The sequence below is a fragment of the Gopherus evgoodei genome, chromosome 4 (genome assembly GCF_007399415.2).
Source record: "Gopherus evgoodei ecotype Sinaloan lineage chromosome 4, rGopEvg1_v1.p, whole genome shotgun sequence".
NCBI lineage: Eukaryota > Metazoa > Chordata > Testudines > Testudinidae > Gopherus > Gopherus evgoodei.
In genome coordinates, this window is record NC_044325.1 from 140,579,426 (window position 1) to 140,600,079 (window position 20,654).

The 20,654-nt window shown below is 44.1% G+C and overlaps 1 pseudogene; it reads right to left on the reverse strand.

The window, feature by feature from the left end:
• Window positions 1–11,267: 11,267 nt before the first annotated feature.
• Window positions 11,268–20,373, reverse strand: LOC115651613 (annotated as a pseudogene).
• Between the last annotated feature and the right edge of the window lie 281 nt (window positions 20,374–20,654).

The window sequence follows — 20,654 nt, forward strand, 5'->3', positions numbered from 1 at the left end:
AACCTTTTAATAAGGTTGTTGAATGGTATTAGATAAAACAACTGTAAATATGGTTATTTAAATGAGAGTGAGGATGCCAAGAGAACCAAAGACTTTACATAACTATTGTGGTGTATTTAAACACTGTTAAAATCATAGGCTGTCACTCTAAATGTCAGGGGTTTTTCCCTAGTCCTGCTTACAAGCTAGGGGGCTCTGTAGGGAAGTGTGCAAAGTAGGTCTGGCAGCAGTCAGTTTGAAACCAGTCATCCTAAAGTAAGGTGGAGTGAGCTGTACATCGCTGTTTTAGGGAGCAGCCTGCTTTGTCTCTCTCTAGTGTTGGGTTCTTGTGTGTTATTGTTCTGAATTCTAAAAAATAAAGTCATGTTATGTTGCAACCTTCCAGCAAGAGTACTTACGTTTTCATATAACTTCTCTGCGTGTATGCTATGACATCCACCAAGCCACCCTGCTTCCTTTAAGTGGGAGTGGGACCCGAATCCCACTTCAGCCCAGAAATCAATGGAGTTAAGCAATTTACTAACTGTAAAATGAGATCAGAATTGGGCCCAGTATCTCCATCTCTTGTGCAAAGTGAATGGTCTCCCCATGTATTATATTTGGCTGAGTTAGATTGTAGAAATAGGCAGAAACCAAAATGTGAATTGGATTAATAGATTATAAACCTACAAGGGACCATTGTGATTAGTCTGACTTCCTGTCTCACACAGGCCATTACACTATCTTGAATTAATTCCTGTTTGAACTAGAGCAGATCTTCTAGAAAAACATCCAGTCTTGATTTAAATTTTGCCAGTGATGAAGAATCTATCACAGCCCTGCATACATTGTTAAAATGGTTAATTACCCTCAACGTTAAAAATTTGCACCATTATTTCTAATCTGAATTTGTCTGGCTTCAACCTCCAGCCATTTGCCCTTGTTATAACGTTGTTTGCTGCTCTGGTATTTATAAACTGTGGTTAAGTGACTCCTTAACTTTCTTGTTGATAAGTTAAATAGATCGAGCTCCATGAGTCTTTCACTATATGACATATATTCCAATCCTTTAATCGGTCTTGTGGCTCTTCTCTGAACCCTCTCCAATTTTTCAACATCCTTCTTGAATTGTGGACACCAGAATTGGCCTCAGTATTCCAGTAGCAGTTGCACCAGTGCCAAATGCAGAGATAATATAACTTCTCTACTCTTACTTGATAGTCCCCTGTTTATACATCCAAGGATCACATTGGTCATAGTGTTGTACTGGGAGCTCATGTTTAGCTGATTATCCACTATGACCCCCAAGTCTTTTCCGGAGTCATAGCTTCCCAGGAGAGAGTGCCCCATCCAGTAAGTATGGTCTGCATTCTTTGTTCCTAGATGTTTCACTTTACACTTGGCCATACTGAAGTGCAGATTGTTTGCTAGCTCCCAGTTTACCAAGAGATCCAGATCACTCTGAATCAGTGACCTCTCATCCTGTTTATTTACCACTCCCAGGGCTGCCCAAAGGATTCAGGAGGCCTGGGGCAAAGCAATTTCGGGGTCCCCTTCCATAAAAAAAAGTTTCAATACTATAGAATACTATATTCTCATGGGGGCCCCTGTGGGGCCCAGGGCCTGGGGCAAATTGTCCCACTTGCCCCCCCACCCCCCACAGGCAGCCCTGACCACTCCCTCAGTCTTTGTGTCGTCTGTAAACTTCATCAGTGATAATTTGGTGTTTCCTTCCAGGTCACTGATACAAATGTTAAATAGTGTAGGGCCAAGAACTGATCCTGGTGGCACCTTACAAGAAACACACCGGCTCGATGATTCCCTGTTTATAGTTAAATTTTGAGACATATCAGTTAGCCAGTTTTTAATCCATGTTGATTCTAGTTTCTTAATCAAAATGTGGTGCAGTACGAAGTCAAAAGCCTTATAGAAGTCTAAGGATCTTATATTAACACTACCTCCTTTATCAACCCAATTTGTAATGTCATCAGAAAATGATATCAGCAGAGGGTTTTTGAAATCTAGATCGGACCTGAATTTCAGGGTCTCAACACATCTGTCTTGGACTTAAAGTTTGTCATGCCTAGAGCCTTGTATTTTTATATAATCTGTTAAGCGTATGCTTTCAGGGCCATATCTTCAATTGGTGTAAATCTGTGTGGTTCCATTTAAGTCAGTGGAGTTAAGCCCATTTACACTAGCCGAGGATCTGGCCCACCATGCTCCATAAGTGATAAACATTAATCCTCTGGTGCTCAGAATTTGTCTTCATAGTGTTTCATACATTCATGGAGGCAAAGATCATGTTTGTGCCTAGACACTAAGGTGATGGGGAAAAGGGGAGGAGCGAAGAGAGAGAGACACACTCTTCTGCATTAAATTTGTTAGATATACTGAACAGAGTTGTTGTTACAGCATAATATAGTATAGTTAATTCTGCTCCTGGATTTTAACCACTTAGACTTATTTCTGATTTATTAAAAAAACTAGCCACTGACTTTCATTCTCCCTCTCCAGATGGGCGAGGTAGGAGTGATGTTTTCCACAACCAGACCTTACAATTTCCTGAGCCCCCAAAGCTCTGGAGGGTTAGCAGTAGCTTCTCTGGGTTCTGTTTTAATGGGTGAAAAAGGAGGCTTGGAGTTCCAAGAGCTTAGGGTGACATCTGCTAATAGTTAAGGACTCTGCTGTGCATGATAGGCCCAGCCCAGCACTGAGGGTAGAGTGGAGCCAACCTGTCGCTTTGATCCCTCCTGGAGCTCCCAGAATCGAGGTGGGACATACCTGTTAGTATGGCAACATGCTCCCCTCTCTGTGCTTGCCAGTTCTACTGGCCAATACAGAGGAATTGGGGTGAGGTATTGGTCCTGTCCACTGTCTGCCCATTTGGTCTGACTTGGGCTCTCTGTGGTGCTAGGAGTGAGTGAATTCTGTGCTCTATGGAGCATGGGGACTGCAGTTGTCCCTGGCTACAGAACACAAGGTGTAAGGACAGGAGGCTTTTTGCTGGGCACACCCACACAAAAGTCAAGCCCAGTCTAACTCTATTGATCTATCTGCATTCCAATTTGGAGCCCATTTTGCCATAGGGTTGATGATTTATTGAGCTATAAAATTGATTTACTTGGTCGATATGCACCAGGCAGGCTCCTGGTCAGATGTACATTTTCTTCTCTTTCTATTTATTCCGTGTCAGGTCAGAGTGCTGCCCTACAGAAAGTCAGGTAGAGGTATTGACAGACGAGCCTCAGCATTTCAAAGGCTGGGATTGCAGCCTCATTGAAACTCCTGTCAGCAAGTCAATACAATTAGGCCTGGTCTACACTATGACTGTAGGTCGAATTTAGTAGCATTACATTGATTTAACCCTGGACCTGTCCACATGACGAAGCCCTATTTTTTTTACTTAAAGGGCTCTTTAAATCGATTTCTTTACTCCACCTCTGACAAGGGGATTAGCACTGACATCGGCCTTGCTGGGTCGAATTTGGGATAGTGTGGATGCAATTTGATGGTATTGCCCTCTCGGAGCTATCCCAGAGTGCTCCACTGTGACTGCTCTGGACAGTGCTCTCAACTCAGATGCACTGGCCAGGTAGACAGGAAAAAGCCTGCAAACTTTTGAATTTCATTTCTTGTTTGGGCAGCATGGTGAGCTGGTCAGCACAGGTGACCATGCAGAGCTCATCAGCATGATGTTCACATTGCTGGAGCACATTGCCCGGCCTGTACTTTGTGAGAAGTCTATGACCATGTCTATGTCCTCATCACTCTCATCACCATGCTGCCATCGCCTCCTCCCCTGGTTTTGCACGAAACAATTGTCTGCCGTTGCTCTGATGGAGGGAGGGGTGACTGACAACATGGTTTACAGGGAATTAAAATCAACAAAACGGGTGGCTTTGAATCAAGGAGAAACACAAACAACTGTCACACAGAATGGCCCCCTCAAGGATTGAACTCAAAATCCTGTGTTTAGCAGGCCGTTGATTTCATAAAACGAATCGGGTCAATTTATTGTTTTGATCCACTCCATCTATCTTTTACATCTTAGGCTGGTAGCAGATGGTGCAGTATGACTGCTAGCTATCGTCATCTCCTGGGTGCTCAGCAGAAGATGGTGCAGTATGAGTGCTAGCTATCGTCATGTCCTGGGTGCTCGGCAGAAGATGGGAATGACCTGGCTGAGTCACTCTCATGTCTGCCCAGCTGCCCCTGACCGACCTCACCGAGAGCTAAAAGAGCACCCAGGAATATGATGACGACGGCTACCAATCGTAATGCACCGTCTTCTGCCAAAAGGCAATGAGCTGCTGCTATGTAGCAATGCAGTCCCACGTCTGCCAGCACCCAGGAGAAGTACTGTGATGGTGAGCTGAGCGAGCTCCATACTTGGTGTGGTATGCGTCTGCTCAGGTAACCCAGGAAAAAAGGCTTGAAATGATTATCTGCCGTTGCTTTCATGGAGGGAGGGAGGAAAGGAGAGAGGAAGGAGACATGTACTAGAACAACCCTCGGCACTATTTTTGACCCATCAGGCATTGGGATCTCAACCGAGAATTCTAATGGGCAGCGGAGACTGCGGGAACTGTGGGATAGTTACCCACAGTGCAGCGCTCTGGAAGTCGATGCTAGCCTCGGTACTGTGGATGCAGTCTGCCGACTTAATGCGCTTAGACCATTTTGTGTGGGGACACATACAATCGACTGTATAAAAACGATTTCTAAAAAAATGACTTCTATAAATTCAACCTAATTTCGTAGTGTAGACATACCCTTAGAGTGATAGGCCTTTCTTGATAGCCCAAATCACTTATTTCCCTGACAATTAATTCTCCAGATACTAGAGAGACAAAGTGGGGGAGGTAATATCTTTTATTGGGCCAACTCTTGTTGGTGAGAGAGACAAGCTTTTGAGCTTACACAAAGCTTGTATCTCTCACCAACAGAAGTTGGTCCAATAAAAGACATTACCTCACCTACCTTGACTCTCTAATATCCTGGGACCAACATGGCTACAACAACACTGCCTACATATCTCCAGATACTGATATTTTCCAGTTAGCAGGAATACGAATATTCACTGACGTGTGTATGTACTGAATTTGGATGAAACTTTTGTAAAAAAGTTAGGAAGCAAGCAAAACCAGCAAGGGCACCCATGCCATGCTAGGCTCCCATCTCCTCAGCCGTCACCTATCTTGAGTGGAGACATCTGACTAGGATTTTCCCATGCTGCACAGTCCTTGGCGTACACTATCAGTTCCCTCAGCAAGACAGACAGTCCAAAGAGGCCTTGTTCCTGCACTTGTATTCTCCTCAGAGCCCATAAACAGCTAGGGTTGCCAGCCATCCAGGATTGTCCTGGAGTCTCCAGGAATTAGAGATTAATCTTTAATTAAAGATTATGTCATGTGATAAAATCTCCAGGAATTCATCCAACCAAAGTTGGCAACTCTATAAACAACCCAGGGTTCTAAGTTACCACACACCTTTTTCTAAGCAAGCACATCTATTGTTAAGGTGAGAGCATTGCAGAGAAAAACCTATTAAAACAACTAAATAACCTATATGGATGCTAATAAGCTTCCCAGAGATCACCCCCTCAGTCTCCATAAGAGCTCTGGTCAATGTCGGTCCTTCCAACCCTTCCCTAAAAATAAAGGTCCTCTCCTTGGTCACAAGGTCCTGTCTGTTTGCTGGGTCAGAAAGCAGGCCCAGAGTCAGTTTAAACTCAGGCTGTTTATCCATTCTGTTGGCCTCTGGAGAATCCAGTTTGAGCCAATATAGGTGAGCCTTCTCAGGTGTGGGACCTCTCAGGAGAGGTTACAGCCCGAGTTCCTGGATAGCTGTGTTTTCCTCTCCCCCATGGAATTATATACAAACCCTGGCCCACAATGAAACACAAACTTAATATGATAAGACCGCCCAAAGATACTTCAGGAAATTGCCCTATCTGTCACACCCATGTTAACTAAAATCAAAGAAAGGATTCCCTTGAACTTCTGTGAACCGCGGTTCTGCCAGCAAGCAGCCAACTTAATGTTGTTCACTGCAGGGCCATGGCTCTTTGTCATATTATAATAGACCCCACTGCTTAAATACGTCTGTTGTGGGGAATGATGGATGTGGTGTGGTGGATCACTTGGATTTTCAGATGGGAAGGTCTCTGTCAACCTTTAAATTAACGGATTTTCTCTACCTACCTACCTGCCTGTCTATCTTCCATCACTATAGTATCTGTTGGTGAGCTTGTTGTGTGTGTATTTTACCTGCAGAGCAATATGTGCTGTATAAAGCTTTGATCTCCTTGTTAGACTCCACCTTTAAACTTAACTGTGTCAGCCCATATGCCAGAGAGGTGGTTGTGGGGGGTGGGGACGGGGCTGCAAGGCAACTGAAGGCAGAGGATCCTGCAGAGTGAGACACTCTGCCTTCTGTCACATGTGGCGATTTTTGTTGTTCTTTCTTCATTGGTGGGTTTTTTTTAACCCATAATAAAAATCCTTTGAAAGTGCATGATTTGATCATTGTGTGTATGCTGTATTGTGCTTCCCTAACTGTGGCCCAGACACCACTAGAGGGGGACAGAGTACCACACTGAGTGGTGATGGATTACCTGCAGAGCAAGCAGAACAGGACACACATAGAATTTCTTTGGGACTAGACCAAGGTCTTCTACTGATGATTTGATTTGACTGAGGTAGTTGAAGTATTAAAATAAATTGCTTAGCACCCGTAGCAATCTGTTAAACAATAATAATCCCTGAATTATTTGAAGGTCCCATCAAAAAGATGTCCCTGCATGTCTATGGAGATAATGTCATGAATGTGACCAATGTGCAGTCCGCTACCACGACATATGTGGTATACTGGCATTGCATAGCTGGAGGTTCAGTGGTTTAACGTGAGCTTGGTGAGAATGCTTGCTTGGGTCTTGGGAGATCTGGGTTCAATTTCTGCTCCACCACAGATTTCTTGTATGATCTGGGGCAAGTCATTTAATCTTTCTGTGCCTCAGTTTCCCATCTATAAAACAGGGACAATAGCCCCACCCTGCCTCACAGGGGTGTTGTGAGGCTAGCTACATTAAAGGTTGTGAGGCACTTGGATATTACAGTAATGCAGGCAGATTGCTTGAGGAGACCCCACTGCTCTTAAAGAAGATGCAGTTAGTCACACAATGGGGCTTTAAAGCAAATGTGCAAATCCACAAAGCACGGACGTTGTTACAGCAGTGCCTGAACCCCGAGCTCAGGCATTACAGCTTCCTAGTATCCATTAATCGAAGGTCCCACACAGCTAAGGAAAATTCCACACAGTGCTTTACCATGGAGGAAGTATTTTACCAGTGCTGGTGAAGTGCTCCCTGTGTGAAATTCACTCCTGTGCAGAAGGCCAGCACAAGGCCTCTGACAAGCCCCACGTAAGCCATATTTTGAGGATTGCAGTGATGCATAAACTTGTGCCGGGGCTCCTTTTCACAGGAATTCAGCCTCCGTGAATGGGACCAAACACTGCACAAGATTGTTGCTGTCTATTTTAAAAAGTGGACATTTGAAGCCGTGTACAGTAAAGGAGAAAAAGTCTTCCTCTAATGAAAGCCAAGAAAAAGAGAGAGCGGCTGCATGGTCCATGGATTCTATTCCTAACTCTGCTACTGACCGGCTTCTGTGACTTGGGCAAGTCACTTCACCTCTCTCTGTACGTCTCACTTTCTCTCTCTTGCCCTTTTAGATTGTAAGCTCTCTGGGGCAGGATCTGTCTCTTACTCTGTGTATATACAGCACCCAGTGCAATGAGGCCCTCATCTGTGATGGTGTCTCTGGGTATTACAGTGACACAAATAGTACATAACAAGGTATTTCATAATGCTGAAACTGACTCTAAGGCTACATCTACACTACGAGTAAGAGGTGCGATGACACTGCTCATGTGCACATATTTGTGCTAGCTCTCATCAAGCTAGCCTGAGTATCAACATCACTGTAGCCCCAGTAGCTCCGGGGTTGGCAGCTGAGTACGCACCTGTGTCATGTGGGTTTGTGTACTTGGCACAGCTCAGCCGTGCTATCGCTGCTACTAAGGACACACTGCTATTAATAGTCAGGCTAGCTTGATGAAGAAGGGAGGGGAATCACACCTTCGCTCCTCGTGTAGACATAGCCTAAATGCTAAAAGAAACGAGAGGCTGAGACAGCGAAGACTTAGAAAAATAAGAGTGAAACTGGAATTTGGGTACAAATTCTTCCCAGCAAGAGGGGCAGACCAAGGCCATGGCTATAAGCGTATTTAAATGTTGGGTACTGTTATGGAAAGAAAAGGGACGAAAGGTGAGAAAGCAGGGATTTGGGAGTGAGAAAAGGGGAATTGCTCATTGGGCCAATCGATCTCTTCATGCCCAGAAAATCCTTCTGTTCTTTTTTACTTCCGACGATGAAAGCTTCTTTGAGTTTTATGGAGAACTGGGAAATATCTGTCAGATGGTTTATGAATATTGTGCAGGTATTGGTGTATTTGTTTGGGAAGAGGGGGTTACTCGCTCTCTGGAGTGAGATCAAAAGGGGAGCTGGTTAAAGAGACCAAGCAGGAAAGGCAACACAGTGGGCTAGAGAAGGAGCATCCCAACAAACACTCAAGCACAATCACCAGGTGAATAGTTTTTAAGAGGCAACTTCTGGGCCCCAACACTGGTTATATCATAGCTGTTTTGCCAGGGCTCAGAAGCTGGAGCTCAAGACTCTTCATCAGAGCTATCTAGTCTGCAGCAAGCAGGCTGTAACTTGGCCCTCAAGAAAACAGGGGGCATCACACCAAGCCTAAATGATGCCTCCCTAGAGGTTTGAGGGGAACGCCAAGTATAGGTAACACAGTATGCATCTAGCTTGTTTTATTTCTGGGAGCTTTGCACCTTTTGGCCAATAAATCATACTTGGTTTTGAACGAGCTGCTAATTTGTCATCGAAAACTATTACTGTTCCCAGACCCCTGAAAGGAAACTCTTGCAGGTGCCAAGCCTCTTGAGTCTGTTGGGAATATATTTGGCAACTAGCAGATGTAACCTGGACACTCAGCTGGAGAGTGGCTGAATCAAGGGGTCCCACCCCAAAAAGAAGTGGAAGCATGGACTTGTCATTTGAAAGAGGTACACTTGGGACTAGAAAAGGGTCTCAGAAGGGGCAGCCTATGTAGGGACTGTGACTGGCTTTATTGCCCATTCTGCAGGACTCAGGAGTGTGTCAGGGCCTGTGAGAATATTTACTGAAGAGACAACATTCAGGGAATGCACAGTAATAATTTAATTGTGTTTAGATTCTAGCTCTCTGTGACAGAGTACACCACTGTATTCATACCCTACACAGTATTCTAATAATCTTTGTACAAAGTATGCCTTTTAAGGGATCATTTGAAAACTCATAATTTGCTGATCATTATTGTCCTGGTAAAATATGTGTGGCAACATTGTATGTGAAGTTATAAAATTTCTCTTGTGTTCTGAACCCCACAGCCTTGCCCAAACAGAAGATGGCAAACAGGTCTGTTCTAAACAAAGGAGTGTGTGCTCTGCTTATTTTACATTTAAGCAGTAAATAGGGTCATCAAGCAGGAAGGGAAGACAACGGAAGTTCAGACTGGTGAAAAAAAAAAGTAGGGAACATCCTTCCACACAGACTCTGTCTCTAAGTGCCCAGCTGGAAATGTTTTTCAAGAAGGGCACTGAAATAATAAAAAGGAGGGGCAAACACCCAAGGCACCACCTGAAGAAGCAAAGGAAGCGTATGTTGGACACTCAGGGAGGTGCCCTGACTGGAGAGTTTGGTCAGTAAGACTGCTGAAAGCATGTGGTGAGAAACTTTGCTTGAATCTGATAAAATTTATTAAGCTAGGCATTAGTAAGCATTTTATCTTTATTTTTCTTTTAACTATTTCTGATTTTTATGCCTCATTGCTTGTGCTCATTTAAAATCTATCCCTTGGTAGTTAATAAACTTATTTTACTGTTTTATCTAATCCAGTATGTTTAAACGGAAGTATCTGAAGAAGTATTTCAGATAATAAACTGGTGTATTATTCCATGAAGGAATAACAGACTTACAATATTTGTATTGTGTAGGAGACGGCTGGGCCATGCAGGACACATGTTTCTGGGGGGAAATCTGCGACTGGTGGGTAGAACTAAGGCTGGTGAGAGCCAAAGTGTAGTCCAAGCGTGGCTGGCAGGCTGCTGTTACACGCAGACTCTCAGGGCATGGCTTGCTGGAAGGCTGTTTATGAGAGGCCCAGGTGGGAGTTACTTCAGCAAGGCATTGTAAAGCACCCAAGGTTGCAGGGCAGGGGTGACACTGCTACTCATTACTCTGCATTGTACCTTGGTATGTCACAGCCTCTTTCTCCTTGGCTCCAGTTATTGACTTTTTCATCCCAGGCAGGAACTGGGTTTTTTTCCGCGCTACTGATCTTTGTCTGCTCTCATTAATCTTGTCTTACCAGGTTACAGTATTTATGCAGCTCAGTTGCACAGTACCTTTAAAAGCCCTTTTCAAAGCATTGCATAGTGATATGGGAACCTAGTCACATGATGGTAAGTCTACAAATGCATCACCCTGTGTATAAATGTAAATTTATATCCCTCTATACTTGCTTTTTATTATACATAATAATAAATAATTTATAGGACTGTTTGAACAGTCTTGCTCATGAATGCAGCTCTTCTGAGCTGTTGGAATGCTGAGCTGGTTTTGTTATGTTATCAGTAAGAATGCAACCAGCATAAGAAGTCAGCAATTTTCTTTCGATTGTATATGTTTGGTCAAACTGAAGGACTTTCCAGACCTGTTGGTCAGAGGTGTTTCATCCCTGGTCTCTATGTGCAAAGGGAAGGCAAGTGACAAGGAAGGTGTTTGCAGGGGAGATCCACTTCGTTTTATTGTAATAGTTTCATGCCCTCGGTGTGACTGTCTGTCTACCTGCTTGTAAAGCGCCAGCCCAACTTTGGGTGCCATATAAATAAATATAGGAGACGTCCAGCTTCTGAACTGGGTCTGGGATCCAAATACTGCTGATGTCTGACTGTGGAGATCCCATGGATGGATTCATGACCATCCTTGTGTCAGGGGTAATTTCAACCAGACCACATAGCACTATAGAAGCACTGAAAGTGCTAGAGGAGTTAACAAACCACAGAGGGTGCGGCTATTGTTTTTGCTGAATGCTTTATTTCATCATAATGAATTTGTGGAATTTTGGTCAGATTAGGATGGCTAGTTAGTTATGATAACCTGATTGGTTCATGCCCAGTTGCAGCAGGAGCAGCTGGAGTCAAAGACCAGGCCAGCCTGGCAATTTTCCAGGTAGGTTCTCCCATTCACACAGCTGTAGAAGCTGTTACTGTTAGATGGATCTGGGTAAAGGCCATTGGCCTTGCTAGCGCAGAAGCCAGTGCCCCCAGAACTGCTGCCTGAACCGCTGCTGGGGTTGCTACCGAAACTGCCACTCCCGCTTCCACTTCCGTTACCGGGAGCTTCTGTGATTGGAGAAATGGGCTGAGCAGGGGCCGTGCAGCCTGACAGAAAAGCAGATCATTAGGATCCCCTGATGATTCTACCATGAAATGGGCCAGGTTTGCACTTCATTCAGGATGAGCTGTCTATCGACCCACCCATTCTCATGGCCCCACCATTTCAGCCGCGAAGGAGTCCCAAGAAATACATTTTAGTTCCTGAATTCACATTTGCTGAAGTTAGGTTAAAATCAGATCTGGGCTTCTGATTGCTTCATTATAAACAGGAAACTAAACCATTAAGTTCAGATCTGGATTCAGTTTCAGCTTCCCAAAGTTCAAGTGTATTCACTTCTGATTTGCATCAGCTCCGTCTTCCCCAGTCCTATGTCCTCCCCACAGGTCTGTTAGTAGAGCTCAGTCTCAATCCTGCTGTTCCAGCCCCTGTCTAATCGCAGGCAGATATTATCAATCGTACTGAACCGTGACCTGTTTTTGCCTTGGGACCACATCGCAGAAGACTGACAGCCATGTTTTCATATAATTAATCATGACGTGGATTGAGCTAAGTCTCAGGGAGATGAAAAGCTTAGGAGTTAGTCCCCTGTGTCACTTACCATCTGACTTTGCACCTAACTCTGTGGCATTCCCGCAAAGGGGAAAGGGTAGAAATGTTCTACAATAAGGAGTTGTGGATAGTCACTTTTCTATATCTTATTACTCTTGAGAGAGTGGTTATTTGGGGGTACATTGAATCAGGCCGAAAGCAATATTATACACCCCTGTTAGCGTGCAGATTCTCATCTCTCTGTGCAACCAGGGAGTTAATTCTGGGAGCCCGTCCTGCTGGTATCACTCACTAGTGCTCTGCAGTCCAAGAGCGGTCTTCAGAGTGTTGATCAGAGGGTATTTGACCTGGTTGCAGAAAGTGCCAGTGAAGTCATCCAGGTCCAGAGACCAAACCATAGCGCCTCCAAAGTTATTCTTCATCAGCCACTGAGCCTGTTAAGTGCCAGGAAAGAAGCTAAAATCAGCCCAGCTGCTAATGCTGAATGGAAGCCTTATCTGGCACTAGTTACACCAGAAGGTGTCACCATACCTTGATATTGAAGCTCTTGATGTTGTCATATCCAAGCCACTCGTTGCCCTTGTAGGCATAGGGGACATCCTGAGGGGTATCCCAAGCCTGGGTGGCTCCATTCTTCAGGAAAGTGCAGATCTAAGTGTAAGCAGAGTCAGGATAAGCTCTACCCTGACATCTGGTGGAAAGAATTTCAGAGTGTGTATTTGCATAGGCACGCCTACCCCATCCCAGGCTGCCCAGCTGTGGGACTGCTTTGTGACAGAAATGACTCAATCTCAGTTGGATGGTACTTGCTAGACAAGGGACATGGGTTCCAAAACCCAGTGAAATGAGAGAGGCTGGGGACAGGTAACTGTGCCTGGTGGTGCAGGCTCCTTGTGGAGCCAGAAGCACCAGTTCCACCCCCTCCTCTCTCCACTGTGGAATGTCAGAGTTGATTTTTTATTCCCTTAAGAATCTAGATAAAGGTTACTGAGCTGAACTCACTTTGGTGCACTAGCACTGGGGCTCCCCTACTATGAGCTGAGATCACTAAGAGTTGAAATCATTAAAGAGCTGAAATTACTGAGCCGAGAGCACTGAGTACTGTGCTAACTAGTGGGGGAGCCTGAAGCTATACTGCGGAACAGAGCAGCTGGCAGAGTCGAGCTGTTTGTGAGGACAGCTGGAGCGGATCACGGGACAGCTGATGGAGCAGAGCGGCTGGCAGAGTGGAGTAGCTGTGGGACAGGTGGAGCATCCCACAGAGCGAGCGGAGCCGAGCAGTTTGCAGGGACAACTGGAGCAGCTCACTGGACAGCTGGTGGAGCAGAGCAGTTTGTGGGGATGGCTGGAGGAGCAGAGTGGAGTGGCTGGTAAAGCGGAGCAGTTTGTGGAGATGGTGGAAGCAGAACCCACGGAGAGGCAGGGCAGTTGGCCGCGGACCACGTAAGGTGCCCCTTTCTACCCAGGCTGGGGGGAGGGACCTCTGCAGACAGACTCTTGAATTTTGGGGCTGCACTGACCCAGGACAGAGACTTTTGGATTGTGGGACTTTTGGGACTGTGGGTGATTTGGGGGTTGCTGGACTCAAGAGCCCAGTGAAAAGGACATAGCCCAATTTCCTGGGGTGGGTCTTTGCTCATGGTTTGGTCTAGGAACTCTAGTTGAGGTGTTTTCCCAATTTAGTGCTTGTTGTTTATCTCATGTAATTAAACCTTTTCTGCTACACCGAAACTCTGTGCTTGTGAGAGGGGAAGCATTGCCTCTTTGAGGCACCTAGGGGTGTGTGTAAGATTTTCCCAGGTCACTGGGTGAGGGCACGAGCTGGTTTGGCATTGGGTTATTGAAACGGAACCCCTGGATACTGAACACGGCCCTGTTGCTGCCAACTCAGAGGAGCAGAAGGGTTACATAAGTAAAGTAGAAGTGAGAATTTTAACAAGCGTCCTGTAAAAAAGACAAGTCCAAACTGTGACAATTTCTTTGACTTACTCATTAATTATGACCCTAAGTATCATCTCTAAGGATTTGTACTCCTTAATCAGCTTCATTTACATTAATTTAAATAACACCAAGAGGTGATGTGGAAGAATTAGACACACTACAGGGAAAAGAATTAGAGTAGGCTCCCTGATTGCTTTACCTTGTGGACTCAGTAATTAATAATCAGTTAATTCACCCATTGTGTTTAATAAGGCATTTATGGTGTGCAAGGATGAGGGTGCATTTTATTCTGTTTCTGACACATTCAGCTGAAATTAGCTAGAGTAATATAGTCTATTTTTAAATCAAGTAGAATAAATCACTAAAAATAAGGTATTCTGTGAATCTAGATCCTTGTTTCTCTTCTCTTTGTCCATGAACAAACTATAATTTTTTATGAATTAGTTAGCTAGTTGCAGTTAGTCAATAGGATCTTTTGTTAGAATTCATTTCAGCCTATGACTCACTGGCTAACAGTTCTCTGTGTCTATTAGTGATTTAATATTTGTGTGAGATGAGCGAGCACACATGCCTCATAGTAAGCCCAGAACCCAGATTGTCTTGTGTAAGGTCCAGCAGGCCCCGCTCCTGAGGTTGAAGCACTGACAGCAGTGTTGGATGGATTGCTCAGGATGAAGGTGTGTCTGTAGGTTGGGAATCCAACAATGAGCTTCTCAGCTGGGGCAAATTGTTCTTCCAGTAATTCAGGGCATAGTCCTATAGGCAACAAACAAGTTAGTCTCTCCAGGGAATTGCAGACTGCAATGTTAATTCTTATATCTCTACAATTGTAAAGTCTGATGTCATTACAGACAGAAAGGACCCTGGCCCTAAGCTTTCAAGATATACTTACAACATTGAAGCAGACATAGCTACCAGTGTCAGCCGTGCCTTTGTAGAGAGGGCTGTTTTCTCCAGTATATCCTTCTCACGAGCCATGGAAGTAGTCCAGATACCTGTGGGGATCATAGAAGATTAGGGTTGGAAGGGACCTCAGAAGGTCATCTAGTCCAACCCCCTGCTCAAAGCAGAAATGATCCCCAGACAGATTTTTACCCCAGTTCCCTAAATGGCCCTCTCAAGGACTGAACTCACAACCCTGGATTTAGCAGGCCAATGCTCAAACCACTGAGCTATCCCTCCCACCTTTTTAACTATCCCCCCTTTATCTCCAATCCTTTTTAACCCCACTGAATGGTTCATTGTCCTATTACTGCTGGCTCCACAGTGGTGCCACTGGTCATGCTCCCACTTCCTGCATGCATGGCTTCCCAACAGCCTACCCCGCTTCTCCTGCACAGTGGTTCTACTCCTCTTTGGGTCTTGTGTGCCCTTAGGATGGGATAAGGATTTAACCCACAGTGCCAATGAGTGCTTAGAACTAGGTGGTAGGTGCAGTTGTGTGTTCCGAAGAAACCCATTGTAGGCTCAGTGCACATACCAGATCAGGGGTGACCTAATGACTTGCCCTGCTATTCAACATCTGAACATCAGATCCTTGTGCCGATGTCTAGGATGTCAATTTATCTTCTGAAGTGGAACTGTCCCCATAACAGTATCCAAGTGTTGGTAATGACTAAGATAGAGGTCAAGTTCTGACCTACTTACCCCTCCTGGGGAGCAGCCATAGGATGGGTATTTGCCTTTATCAAATGTTTTTTAAAGAAGATTTAAAAAGGAGACAACCCAGCCATCTGAGAGTGTTGTGCTCACTGGCCGAGCTGAGGAACCTGGTAGCCTGACTCAATGTTAGAGAGCCCAGCAGCCACAGCAGCAGTCACCAGGAGCCTGGGTTTGTTAATCTGCTTTGCTTCCTGCTCAAAGGCTTCCAGCATTTCCTAGGAGATGGCAAGGAAAAGGTTAGTGATTCCCTACCACCACCAAGGCTGAGTCCTCATGGCCCTCAAAGTTCTGAACATAGAAGTGCTCAAACAGCCTACAACCCCCTTTCTGTCTCTAGTTTGTGTTCTTGAGACCCTCCCATCCAGTGCAACCAAAGGAAAGCCTGCTTCACACTGTGATATTCAGGGATGGAATTAAAGTCATTTGTCTGCTTTTAGGAACTTTTAATCTATTAGGTGAAAGAACCTTGTTACTGTCAAATATACTGAAATTGTGACTCTCGGTGTTTTCAGCTATTTTCATTGGAGTCTCTTACACTAATGACCAGATAGTCAGCTAATGGAAACATCAGGTGAGGATATGTTATTTGTATTGTGGTGGAGATAGCTGCAATGAGATTGTCTCAGTGGTCTTCCTTATGAAAAGCAGATGTGTACCTTGTCTTAAATCAATAAATCTAACTCATCCAAGGTTTCTTCTGAATTAACACAGAATCTGGTTCACTGATATTCTGATCTGCTCTGCCTTACCCTGAATGTCATTCCACGTTAATTTCCTTCTGGCTTCTCATTAGCTAATGTCTGATTTCCACCTTACCTGGCCAGGATGGTGAAGAGAGCCTTGTCCTGTGCCTCTGGAGCCAGGGTATTCCCAGTCAAAGTCTAGTCCATCAAATTCATACTGGCGCAGGAATGTGATGACAGAGTTGATGAAGGTCTGACAGTTTTGAGGTGTGGAAACCATTGCACTAAATCTAGGGAAGCAGAGAAGAAAAGAGTCAGTGGAAGAAGCTGCTGATTGTTTCCATCTATCTTTGCAATACCATGATGCTGCCACAGAAAGTGAATGGGTTGGACTTACAGTGCTGTTCCGAAATTCCAGCCTCCGATAGCCAGGAGAGTCTTCAGTTGTCCATTCGTACAAAGGGAGGGTTTAAAAAAAAGAGTTTCAAAACAGGTAAAAATATTTAAGCCTATTTCTAGTCATAAAGGAAGGGCCAATTTAAACAATTGCCCTCTTGCCACTCTTAATAATGAGTGACCTATTTGCCGTCTTCAGCTTTATTCCCTTGTTACATGGTCTGATGACTAAACGGAGACTAGATTTAGGCTCACGTTTAAATCCACAGTGGCTCGATAATTGTGAGCTGACATGTACTCTCATCTTTGCTGTCTGCTTTTTTTATTTGTATTCTCTCAACCAGCGCCTGAGCTAGAAATGTCACTGATCTGCATTTGATCAAGCTGCTCTCTCTGTCTATATGGAGAGTGATTTGTTGCCTATGGTCCTCTAGACTTGGACCGTTTTGGAACAGGGAGGTCGCTACATGAACATCTCAGTACATCTGTGGGTGAGTATTATTGTTGTCCACTGTAGAGCTGGTCTGTGACTTACTTGCCCCTAAGAAGCAAGACAAGGGATTCCTCTTTATACTAAATACCTACTGGTTTTTCAAGCCATTGAAGGATTTGTAGAGTGTCACATCATTCCATTCAATGGTGGTGATCTGGTTGTTGGACATTCCAGCCAAGGCATAGATCAGGTGAGTACACAGGCATGGGTCAATGTTGTCAGGTTTGAACTTCCCAAGGCCTGGTCTATATTGGCCCCAGTTGGTGAAATAACATGTCAGCAGATAAGCAGAGCCTGAAGAGCAGGGGGGAGATGTCATAGGGGAGTTTGCCATGAAGAGCAGAACAAAATAATATGAGAAAACCCAACCCTGCAAAAAATTGTAGTTGGTTCTTCTTCACTATACTAGACAGGAAGTACCAACTAGGCCTTAGTGTATGTTGCAAATCTTCCAGGGTCATTTTATGTTGTACTCAGAGACAATGCCACTGAGGTAGGTTGTATTAAGAATTTAGTAAATAAAGATAAACAGTCCTAGCTGCAGATTATCTAAACTGACTGATGGGAAATTTCTTTGCGGTCTAAGACATCACTCACAGGCTAAACTAGGGTGTTCAACCTTACACGAGAATCGAGACTCTGAGAAAAAGTTTTGATTTCATCTTCCTTCTACTTTTCTTTCATCACACCCTTCTTTCATCACACCCTTGTCAGAAATTAAGAGTGTTGGTTTGGGATTTGTGGTTGACCTTGTTTCTATGAGGCTGCTGCTGAGTGGCTTAGCAAAATGCCAATTTTCTTTGTTTTTATTTAAATGGTGGATTCCTCTTTTTGTTCTACAACATAACAGGCCACATTCATCCCTGATGGGACACTACTGAAGCCTGCAGAGATTCGGGGAAGCTCCCTTAGTTTGTTAATGGTACCTGTTTCTTTTATACCTTTTCTTAATCTGCCTTAGAAAGAAAGCTACTCAGCACTCTAGTGTTTTATTCAAAGCTGACAACCAACCAGATTCTAGTATGAGCCATACATAATGCTTTAATAAGTTAAATACATTAACTTCAATAGATAAAAAGGGCATACATTGATTGTATGATCTATCTATCTATCTATCTATCTATCTATCTATCTATCTAAAGGCACCTGAAAGAGTAAACTAAAAGAATACAGAATATATTAAAATATCCTCTTTTCCCAAAGGGGAAACAAAAATCATAATGTGTTTTCAGAAAAAAAACACCTTATACCTATCTGTGCATTCAGCAGGAATGCCAAACCTTTAAAGAAAAAGAGAATAATTACAACATTAGACCTGGGAATATGCAACTACTTGACTGGTATCAGGGCTGCACCTAAAATATCTCCTGTATCCCATTACTGTGCATTTTAAAGTATGTGAGTGGTAAAGAAAGCAACTCCTTTTGGTTCATTGACAACTTTTGAGTCTTTTGAAGAGTATCTTACAATTCAGCAGCTGAGTAAACAACACTGGTAATGCAAATAAAACAATGGGAATATCAATAATTGTGTTTATTTTTGCTTTCTAATGTTTGCTTTCTAACAGCAAGTGTTTAATAAAATATATATAACTCATATCACAGATTATTATATGATATCATTATTGTTAAAACCTAGCTCTTATAAAGCACTTTTCGTCCATAGAGCTCAAAGTGCTTTATGAAGGTGGTCAGTATCAGAGCACAGAGCGAGGAGGTGACTTGCTCAGGGTCACTCAGCTGGCCATGGCAGGGCTATGAATGGAACCCAGGTCTCTCGAATGCCTTGCTGGTGCTCTATCCATTAGGAAACACTGCCTCCCTCATTGTCCCTTGCAATAGACAATTATGCATGTGGGAAAACATCTTGTTGTGTTTTTAATTAACACTTATATTTACAAACTTCCATTTCCCTTTAACTAGTCTCTTTGTAAGTCTTTTAAAACATCTCTCTCTTTTCACATTTTAGCTTTGCTCAGAATTTTTGCTGCACTTGTTTTTAAATTGTAGGGGCAGTGCTACTTATCATTCCCTGATACAGGGGTTCTGGGCCATACATCAAATCATGTGAGTTTCCCTCCCCAGGTCAGGTAGACCCTCTGGTTGGGGGACAGGGATGACCAGATAGCCAGTGTGAAAAATTGGGACGCTTTTTTTTCCCGGAAGGGTAGGGGTATAGGTAGATAAGACAAACCCTCTAATGTCAGGATGCCTGGTCACGCTAGTCAGGTGTCAAAAGGGGCAGACTGCAGAAAGGCAAAGGCTTAGACCATAATATCATGGCAGGTAACATCATCATTTCCAGTGCATTGTCACTGCCTGTGACATCAAGGTGAGGCAGGACTTCCGGCTGAGGTGCTTCTAATGACATCATGCTCATTGTCTCTTCCACCAATCTCCTGGTCATTTAGGGGGAGGTCAATATACTACTCACATAATAATACAGTAAAATCCCAGCGGTATTAAATTAATCATTTCACAGGAACTCAGCTAGCTAGGCACCTATGGTTACTCCATCCCACTCTTTAACTTTGCAGGAAAGACCCCTGAGCCTTCTCTCAAAATCCTATCAGACTGTTGTCCTTTGCATCTCAGTATACAGTGTTGTAGCTGTGTTGGCTATTAGAGAGACAACGTGGGTGAAGTAATATCGTTTATTGGACCAACTGCTGTTGGTGAGAGAGCCAAGCTTTTGAGCTTACACATTGCTCTTCTTCAGGACTAGGATTTGTGAGTTCAATCCTTGAGGGGGCCATTTAGGGATCTGGGGCAAAAATCTGTCTGGGGATTGGTCCTGCTTTGAGCAGGGGGTTGGACTAGATGACCTCCTGAGGTCCCTTCCATCCCTGATATTCTATGAAAGGAAAGCTTTTCTCTCTCTCTAACAGCAGCTGGTCCAATAAAAGATATTACCTCACTCACCTTTCCTCCCTTTGCATCTCAGGTCATTTTGGGTGTGTCTGCACTTCGAGCTGAGAGTGTGATTCCCAGCTGGAAAAGACACGCTCGTGTTCACTTTGATAGAGCGAACGCACTAAAAACAGCACTAGCTCTATCATGAGCGGTGGGAGTGATTAGCTGCCCCAAGTACATCCCACTATAAGAGAAGTTACAGAGCTGGACTTACTGGTAAGAAGCATCAACTTGGCCATCTTGCCTCTGTACTGATCCAGCCTTGCCTCTCTCTGGCTTTTAGGTCATGCTTCCCTCTGGGCTGTGTTATCTTACTATCACCAAAGCCAGGGGAAGATTGTGGCACTTGATGATTAGCCACATGTAACACATTCTAAAATGGAAACCAGTATCTGCGGTACAATGGCCCCGTGTGAGAATCTGAGTCTAAGAAAACAGTGTTATCAGTCTTTATATTTAACAGAGCTGCTGGACCCTGGTAGAAATAGATTACAGTGTTACCATTGTTTGGAATTCTTAT